Genomic DNA, 9364 nt, shown 5'->3' with positions numbered 1-9364 from the left:
TTTAAATCCTGATGATCACTTTCTAGTTAGATTAATTTGGGCAAATTACTTTATCTCTCTGTACCTCTTTTTCTATTTCATCAAATGGGTCAAATAACAATCAGTACCTCAAGAGTTATTGTGAGAACTAAGTGTGTGAATATACTACAATACTTAGAACACTTCCTGGGAAGAAATAAGCCATTGTTAAATATTAGCTTTCTTTTTTCTTTTTTTACAAGAATGTAGGGAGTTACTTTCATGCACAGTTTCTAGAAATATGAATTATTACATTCTTTTTGAGACCACTACATATAAAATGCCTTTAAAGTATGCATAAATTTGGCCAACAATTCCATCTCTGGGAATGCATATGCAAAATTAATTAGGTGTATGTGCAATGAATTCTCTCCAAGAATATATAATCACATCATTGTTTATACAGAAAGAAAAAAATGAAATAACACAAATACCCAAATTCCAATTATAAGGGATTAAATTATGGGACAATCATACATTATTTCCTTAAATTTCCATGACAACATGCAACAAAGCACACTTTAAACAGAATTCTGAAAAAAAGGGGGTGGGCAAAATGATGGCATTAAAATATACTATAAAGCTATAATTATTAAAGCAGTGTGATTTCAGGGAAAAAATAGATAAGTAGAATGGAAAATTATAACAAATATATGTTTACTCATATTGGTCTTGATATATATATGACATAGAGTTTAATAAAAAAAGGTAAAATTAAAAACCAATGATGGATTTATTACTAATCATATAATATCAGAAAAAATGAATAGATATTTGGAAAAAAATAGTTCTTTACCTCATACCATAGCTGAAAAATTTTTTCAAGGATTAAGGAAAGAATTAAATGATAAAAAGAAAAGGAATATGAATATCTATCTGATCTCTACAGACTTTCTTAACTCAAATGAATGGAAGTAATTACAAAAGAAAATATCAACAAACACAGGTATATGTGTTTGTCTGATATACAGAAATCAAAAGTAATGCATGTCTGATATACAGAAATCAAATGCATGTCTGATATACAGAAATGCATGTCTGATATACAGAAATCAAAAGTAAAATTAGGAAACAAAATTTGAGAAATATCTTTAGCAAATATGACATAAGCTTGAGGGTCTTACTGTGTGTAAATTTTTGCCTTAAAAATGATTCTTTTATAACTCTTCAAGCTGTCTTTATAACACTTTATTCTTTCTTAAACATTTGTAGAATTTTAAAAAATAAAATTGTTTATTTTATTTATTTATTTTTGGCTGCGTTGGGTCTTCGTTGCTGTGCGCAGGCTTTCTCTAGTTGTAGAGCACGGGCTCTAGGTGTGTAGGCTTCAGTAGTTGTGGCTGGTGGGCTCTAGAGCGCAGGCTCAGTAGTGGTGGCACACTGGCTTAGTTGCTCCGCGGCACGTGGAATCTTCCCAGACCAGGGATCTATCACGTGGCCCCTGCATTGGCAGGCGGATTCTTAACCACTGCACCACCAGGGAAGTCTCAAACATTTGTAGATTTTGTAACTTTATAAGAACAAATAAATTAATGAACAATTAATAACAATATTTAGCCTTAGAAACAAGGTGATTTGGGAGAGGTGAAGAAAATCTAAACATATTCTTGACTTGAATAGCAGAACTTCTAAGTAGAGAATCACACATATAGATTGTTCTAAGTTTCTTACTCTGTGTATATAAGTATCTTTAAATTGAGATCAATTGAAAGGAAAAGGGAATCAAGGTCATAAGCAATGAATTGTTGATAAAATAAATACAACTGATAGTGAAAAAATTCAACCCCACTTGTAATCAAGGGAATGTAAATTTAAAAAGTTCCAACTCTCATGTCTTAGATTAGCAGAGCTATCGTGATTGTTAAACAGTACTGAAGGGCATGTCGGCAATGTTCACTCTTTCCCTTTTGGGCCAGTAATGATAGTTACGAGACTTTTTTCAGAAAATGTGAATAAGAATTTACACGTAACAGTATTTGGTATATAATTAATTATAATATCAAGAATAGAATTATCTTTAATATTCTATAGTAGAAAATGTTAACACCCAGTCATATGTTGAAATGTTATATAACAATTAAATTATTTTTTGAAAGAATTTTTAATGATATTGAAAGTCGTTATAAGTGAAAAAAAGCAGGATGCAAAATTTTTATTATATGTAATCTTAACTATGAATTTTTAAAGTATTCATACAAAAAAGGCTAAAAAATATGGGTATGATTATGGGTATTTTTTTCATAATTTGTTTTTTTCCAACTATATTACTTTGCATTGCAGTAAAATTTATTTTTATAGCAATGCAAAATATGCTCTATATAAAATTACTTTCTATGACCATCAAATTTTGAGTTAGTATTTTATAAAAATATTTGAGATGATTTGTATAAATTGTTCTGTTTGAGGCTTATAAAAAAGGATGAATTTCATGAATATATTAAATACCTGGTTAGTTGAAGAATTCCAATAATTTTTCACGCTACTTAAAAAATTTTTGGTTTGTATTTAGATGTACTTAACATTAAAAAACAAATTCCTGTTTGTCTCTTTTCTCCTACACTAAAGAAAACAAAGTCCTACAAAGTGGAGGAGACAGGAAACTCTGGAATTATCTTCTCAAGATGACAGAATTTGTTGTTTAAAAAAAAAATTTTTTTTTAATAAAACATTTCATTGGGTGGATACTGTTTAAATGCTAACACCTTGCCAACTGTCAATTTTTGACACTGTTTCTTGTCTTTTTTTATTTGTTTGTTTTATCATTGTACAGTCAGTTTGGATAGCACTTTCTGTTTAGTTTTTCTGTCATTACATGGATTTGCAGCATATTGGGAGTGTTTCCTAAAATGCCCTTAGCGTGAGTGATTTTAAATAATATTAAATTTTCTAGTTGCTGAAAACATTTAGAACAACTGATGTGAAGGACTTAAAACAGCAGTCTCATAACATCATCTTTAGGTATTATTATAAAAGAAATGCAAATTAAAAATAAAAATAATGGTGGGTCCTCTTTGAGGACCACTCCCATGCCAAAGGCCCATAAATATTATCATCCATATATAAAACATTTAAAAAGCTAATTATCAGGTTGCATACCTTTTCATATTCACTAGGGTGGGTACTTAAATCACTCTATGGGATCCCTATTACATTCCTCAATATTTTTCTCTACCTAGGTTTCTTCCCCCATTTTTTGCTTAATTGGATTTTGGTTCCATGTATTTACCCAAACAGGAAAAAATACTACCATAATCCTCTTCCTATGGAACAGAGCAGTTTCCAGTGAAAGAATCAAAGATGCAAAACTAGAAATTAGTAAACAAGAAATCTAGACCAGTAATAATGTATTTATTTAGCATTTATCACTTGCTTGTCACTGTTAACTGATTTATATGCATTCATTTATTTAATCTCAAATCAATTCCATGAAATAGAAAGTTGAAGAAACTGATGACCCACAGAGGTTATGAAATTGGTACAAGGTCATGTAGCCAGTAAATGGAATAGCTGAGCCTGGAGTCTGACTCTGCTTGGCCTCAGAGCCCAAACTCTTAATCACTAAACTAACTATGTTAAGAGATTGGGAAGTAAGCTGAAAGCCTAGATTCTGCCCAGTGCTTTGATCTTCTTTTTGTCAGAGGTTGGACTTATCACAGACAGAATCACTTGTTCATTTGATAAGTATACTAGTATCACATCCCAGCTGGTAAACAGAATCCCTATAGTGAGGTCTTAGAACACACCCAGTTCCCATGCAGAAGAGGAAGTATTCATCATGTAGAAAACTCCTGAAATTAGCCTGTCTCACTGGCTGTTGAATAGTGTAATTGAGTGGTATCTATCACAGATAACATGTGCAGCAAAATCATATTAAGGACGTGTGGACGTGTACAGGTTATATCAGTCAATGTGGTTGGTGGAATGAGATGGTAGAAAGATAATGGCCTGTGGAGTACAAATCACAGTTGTTCTTTAAAACTCACATTGTTTGACAAGGTACTCTCAACAATCCTTAGTTTTTCATTGTATCGATAACATGGCGTCATAATGCCTGTTGGAAGAGTTATTATGAGGAAGAGTGACACTAGTTTGAAAGCACTCATCTGACAGAATAAATTTTGGCTAGTATTATTGTATATACTATGAGTAATAGGTATAATTTACAGAATGAAGAGGGCCTTTGTTCTGTGCGGAGTTCTAACATTAAGAAAACATGTTATGCGTTATATGAGGCAAAGATGCGCAAATGCAGATCTAAGCATAAAATGTGAAGCTATGTATCTTGCAATTAAAAGACAATTTTCTCAGTATGGAAGGGTGTGCGGATCATGTGTATGTGAAAAATGACAGCATTGATTTCATCACTCATTCAACAAATAGTCATCCAGAGCCTAGTCTATTCTAGGTGGTAGAGATACATTCAGTGTCTTTACACATAGGACCTACACGTCAGAGTGTCTGAAGAAAAGTAATGTGGGCATATACCCCAATCAGGCCATTTGTAGTTGGCTTGTTCCCATTGCAAAGTGGCAGGTGAGTCCTGCTTGAGAAAATTGAAAACCTTACTTTAGGTCTTAAAAACAGTAAAGTAAAATGTGATATTCATGAATAAGAAAATGTTTAAAATTTAAACTTAATTTACTAAACCCTGACTTTTTTGAAAATGAGGTAATCATTAAAAAATAGACAATTGTGAATTATTTCTGATTGAAAATCTTAACATCTAAACATTGCTGTATTATGCACTCCAGTAGTTGATGCTATTCTAGTTGTTATATAGATAATCTGCTCAATTTCAGTGATTTAACATAGTAGTAATTTTTATTTTGCACACATAAAGTTCAATATAAGTGTTTATGTGGGTTATTTAAGGGATCTAGGCTCTTTGCCTAACTACATCATCTTCAACCACATGGCTTCCAAAGTCACTGGATAATGGAGGGAACATGGGAGATTTATGTCTGCAGCCCTGGAAATGATGGACCTCTTCTCCAACCACATTGCAGTGGTTAGAAGTTACTGTGAGGGAGACTATAGTCTAGGTCAGTGGTATTCGGTTTGTGGTCCATGTACTGGCTACCCATCTATAAACTATTTGTTACTAATCCTTGATAACATCAGAAACTTGTTCTGGATGTGAATTAACTATTTATGTCACTAAAGACACTGCTGAGTACAGTTACAACTTTCTTGGTGAAGTTTGTTGATTTACATTCTGGTACAAGCTTTTAGTAGTGGACCAGCACTTTGAGTAGCGCTGGCTTAGCTGTGTGCTCAGGAGAAAGAGGAAACAGATTTCATGACCAATTAGCCAGTCTTTGCTACATCCAACAGTATAATTCAGATAGATACACATGTGGGAGTGATAACTGAGTCTGGGTTTTAAGTATCTTTAAGGTCTTTTAATATTAAAATATATTACTTAAATGAAAAATTATTTGCAAGAGATTAGTTTTTATAATGTTCTTTGAAAATATGAAAGCATGGGCAAATTAAGAATGATTTAAGATAAACAATAAGTTAACTGTACTTGTCCTTACTGTAAATTTTCAGAAACAAATCTTACTGTAATTTTAACATGTAGCAGTTATGTTACACACATTCATATAACTTTTGTTAACTGAGATAACTCAGCTAATTCAAATGTAAAGAAGCATGACTTTTGACCCAAAAAGATGCTAGAAAAAGCATTCCAGATTTGGAATGAGGAGTTTTGCATTCTAGACTTTGTTGTGTAGCTAGCCAACTGTGTGTTATCAGATAAGGAGTGAGCATCATTGACTAGATCAGGAGTGTAAAATCGATTTGAATTCTTGTGTTAGTCCAACACAGCTGTCTGGGAGTTGTGTGTTGAGAAGAATTCTGAAGCAGAATTTAGTCCCATTGGTTAAGAGTACTGTGATCAATAAGATTACTGTGATCACTGGATAAGTACTAAGGGTGAAGGGTAAGAAAATAGCTATATTTGAAGTAAATATTTGCTGTTATCTCAGCTATGTAATTTATCAGATACTTCATATTTCTAAAATAAGGATCCTTTTGAAGATTTTAGACATAACTATTATAAAGTATACCAAAGGGAGGATATGTGATAGGGTATGGATAATTAAACACCAAAAACAAGAAAAAGGAAAACATTTAGAGAGTGACTTCATTTGTTTGAAGAGAACTTTCAAAAAATAATTATGTCCATATTTAATGTTAGCACAGGGCACATTACAAATTTAAATGTCTTTTGGGTTAGTCACCATTTTGAATTATCCACACCCTGTTTGTTTCTTTTAATGTGTAGAATCAGGTGTTTTCTGGATTGTATGTTGTACCATTATTGTGACTTATTAATTGGGGCATGGAAATGGACTGGCATTATAATACTTGAGAGAGTATTGCCACATCATAAACATGGGTGTATGCAGTACATTTAAGGGGGAAAAAAGGTGACTTACACTATGTAGGAAAAAGCAAAAGTGGCTGCAGATGCAATTAATGAAATAAGATTTAGGCTGCCCATGTAGATGATGTTTGACATTCCTCTCTAAAATATCTCATATGGAAAACCCGGTCTCTTCTGATTAATATAGCTTTGACATACCCAGTGAATTCAAATTTAGATTGCAGAACATTTACATTGCTCAAAGCTCTTTGGATGATTTAGGATGAAATGAATCCCTTGGTCTCTTTGGGATACAATTTTAAGGTGTAGTTTTTCTTTATATTCACACAAGCCGCAGATTCAAGAGTGAGAAAACCTGGATTTTAGTCTAACTCTGCTATGATGTAGAAAAGTTATTTCACCACTCAAGATTTTGGTTTATTCATCTGTTTAAAAAAAAAAAGTTAAGCAGATGCTTTTTGATATTCATGCTATCCTACGTTTTAATCACAGAACACCAAGGACTTCTTGGTTTGTGATTTATAGGTAGAAATCTTGAGAATCTCATGAAGGCAGAAAACTAGAGCTTAATGGTAATATTATAGGGGTTTTTGGGTATCAATAATTCTTATACAATACACTCAGATAGTAAGCCAGAAATCTCAGAGCCATCCTTTATATTCCTTCAAACGGAATTTATTTCCTCCTTTGAGTTCATGCCACTCCTAGCTTCAGTTTTATTATCAGGGTTTATTGAGGCTTCACCTGGAACAATAAGACCTCTTATTTCCTTTCCTTCAGGCCTCCCTCCTCTTTTCTACCTCCCACTATTAGTGCTTGCTCTTACTCTATCTCAGCAATGCATAATATAATTGCTTTGCTTTTCTCCCTGAAACAACACAAAAGTAGCAAGTTCATCTTCAGCCCCCTCTACCTCTGGAACATTGGGATCAAAAATAACTCTGACAGAGTTTTAACAACCAGAGAGACAACTATCTCATGAATGGTCCACATTGACTTCTATCCTTTCTTCTTTTTTATGGTCTTTCTTGGATAGTCAGAATCTCTCGAAAGCTAGAGTTCTCAAACTCTTAGTCTCAGGAGTCCTTTACAATCTTAGAAATTATTGAGCTCCCCAAAGAGTTTTTACTTATCTGGGTTATATGTATTAATGTTTACTTTATTAGATAGGAAAACTTAGAACATAGTTTCCTAAAGAATAACTGTATTTTCTAAGAGTAAGAAATGTAGTGAAAAAAGTGACATGGTATGAGAAGTTTTGCAAATCTCTTGATGTCTGATTTAAGAAAAGACAGCTAAAGTCTGCTTCTACATTCAGTTTGTTGCAATGTGCTGTTTTGATTGGCATATGTGGTAAAAATCTGGCTTCACAAAGAAATGTAGTTGGGCAAAGGAGGAGTATTTTACTAGCCTTTTTAGATAATTGGCAACATTCTTCTTTGGTACTCTACCAAAAATGAACAATAGTCGTATCTTAAAGATTAGTTTCAGTGTGGAATTTGAAACCACATCAGTGTACTTTTCCTTCTCTGTTACTATACATTAAAATCTATTAGTCTGTCTTGTACTTTGAATAGATCTTTTACCAGTGTATGATTTTTTAACATTATGCATTGATCATTTGAAAAATATTGGTTCAAGTTATGCAGAACTTCCAAATGTTGACACATTTCATTATACAAAATAAAAAACTCACATTCATTAATATCACCAGTCTCATCCAGAAAGTCTTAAGGATTGGAAAGCTGTCAAACTCAGAGTGGTTAATGCAAGTTTTCTAGAATTCAGAATTTTTATTTGAAAGATTGAATTTTACCATTGGCAAAAAACATTTTCAATTGTTTTGGAGTGACAAGGCCATTTTGGGGAAAATGTCTGCTAAATATCCATGGCCGAAGAGCCAGTTTGTCTGGCAGTCGTTATTTCAAGTAAAAAAATGGCCCCAACTCGCCCTTCCTATTTCCTTTTTTGCCTAGGACACTCATCAGCAAGAAAGAGTGTTCTTACACCCATTATCTCACACAGAGGTTGGCACAAAAGAAATGTTGACTATATGGTTTTTAATAAATATTGCATAATGTTGTGATAGCATTGATATACCAGATCAAGTTAGTCAGTTGTCCTTTTGCCTAATGCTAAAGTATCCAACTCAGAAAGTAACCTACCCTCTATTTTAATGTACCTAAATGGATATAGATGCTTCTGTTTTGTATACATATTATTGTTTTTAGGCAACATTTATTTAAGGGAGTTAAATTGCTCAGAAAAATGTATTTCCTGTAAGAACCTGTATTTGCTCAAGTTCTAAATATATCTCAAGAGATGAAAGCTTAATTATCCCAACCACTAAAAAGAAAGGTAATTACGTGATACAATATAGCTGTGAAATATCATGACAACAGCAATCATATTACAATATACAAATATATCAAATTAACATATTGTCCACCTCAAATTTACACAATATTATATGCCAAATATAGTCAATAAAAGAATAAATCCAGGAAAGACCAAGAGGAAACTAATTAAAAATTCTAGTGCCTTCTATTTAAATGTTTTCTAATTTTGAATAAAGAGATTTAACATTGTAATATGACTTTAATGATAATTTGTACTATATTAAAAGCTATCATTATAGAAAAAAATAAATAAGCCTCAAGCATGACCCTGACATAAATATTTATATTCAGCGTTACAGAAGTTTGCTTCCTAATATTTAAGTCCCATAACTCCAGCAAAATCTTAGGGTTTATTTCATATTTTTTTAATCAGAAAAGAAAAATCAGAAGAAATGATCACTTGGATAATGAGAAACTAAATAGTCCATTACTTATGAGTTGGGATAATGGATAAATATAATAATTGGAGCCAATTTTTGTCCTTTCTTTGATTTAATTTACAGAAAACTACACTGACTTAGTTTCAAAAAATTTGTAGACGTATAATTACTAT

This window comes from Lagenorhynchus albirostris, chromosome 8 (assembly GCF_949774975.1).
Source record: "Lagenorhynchus albirostris chromosome 8, mLagAlb1.1, whole genome shotgun sequence".
Lineage (NCBI taxonomy): Eukaryota > Metazoa > Chordata > Mammalia > Artiodactyla > Delphinidae > Lagenorhynchus > Lagenorhynchus albirostris.
This window is presented reverse-complemented; position numbering follows the sequence as displayed.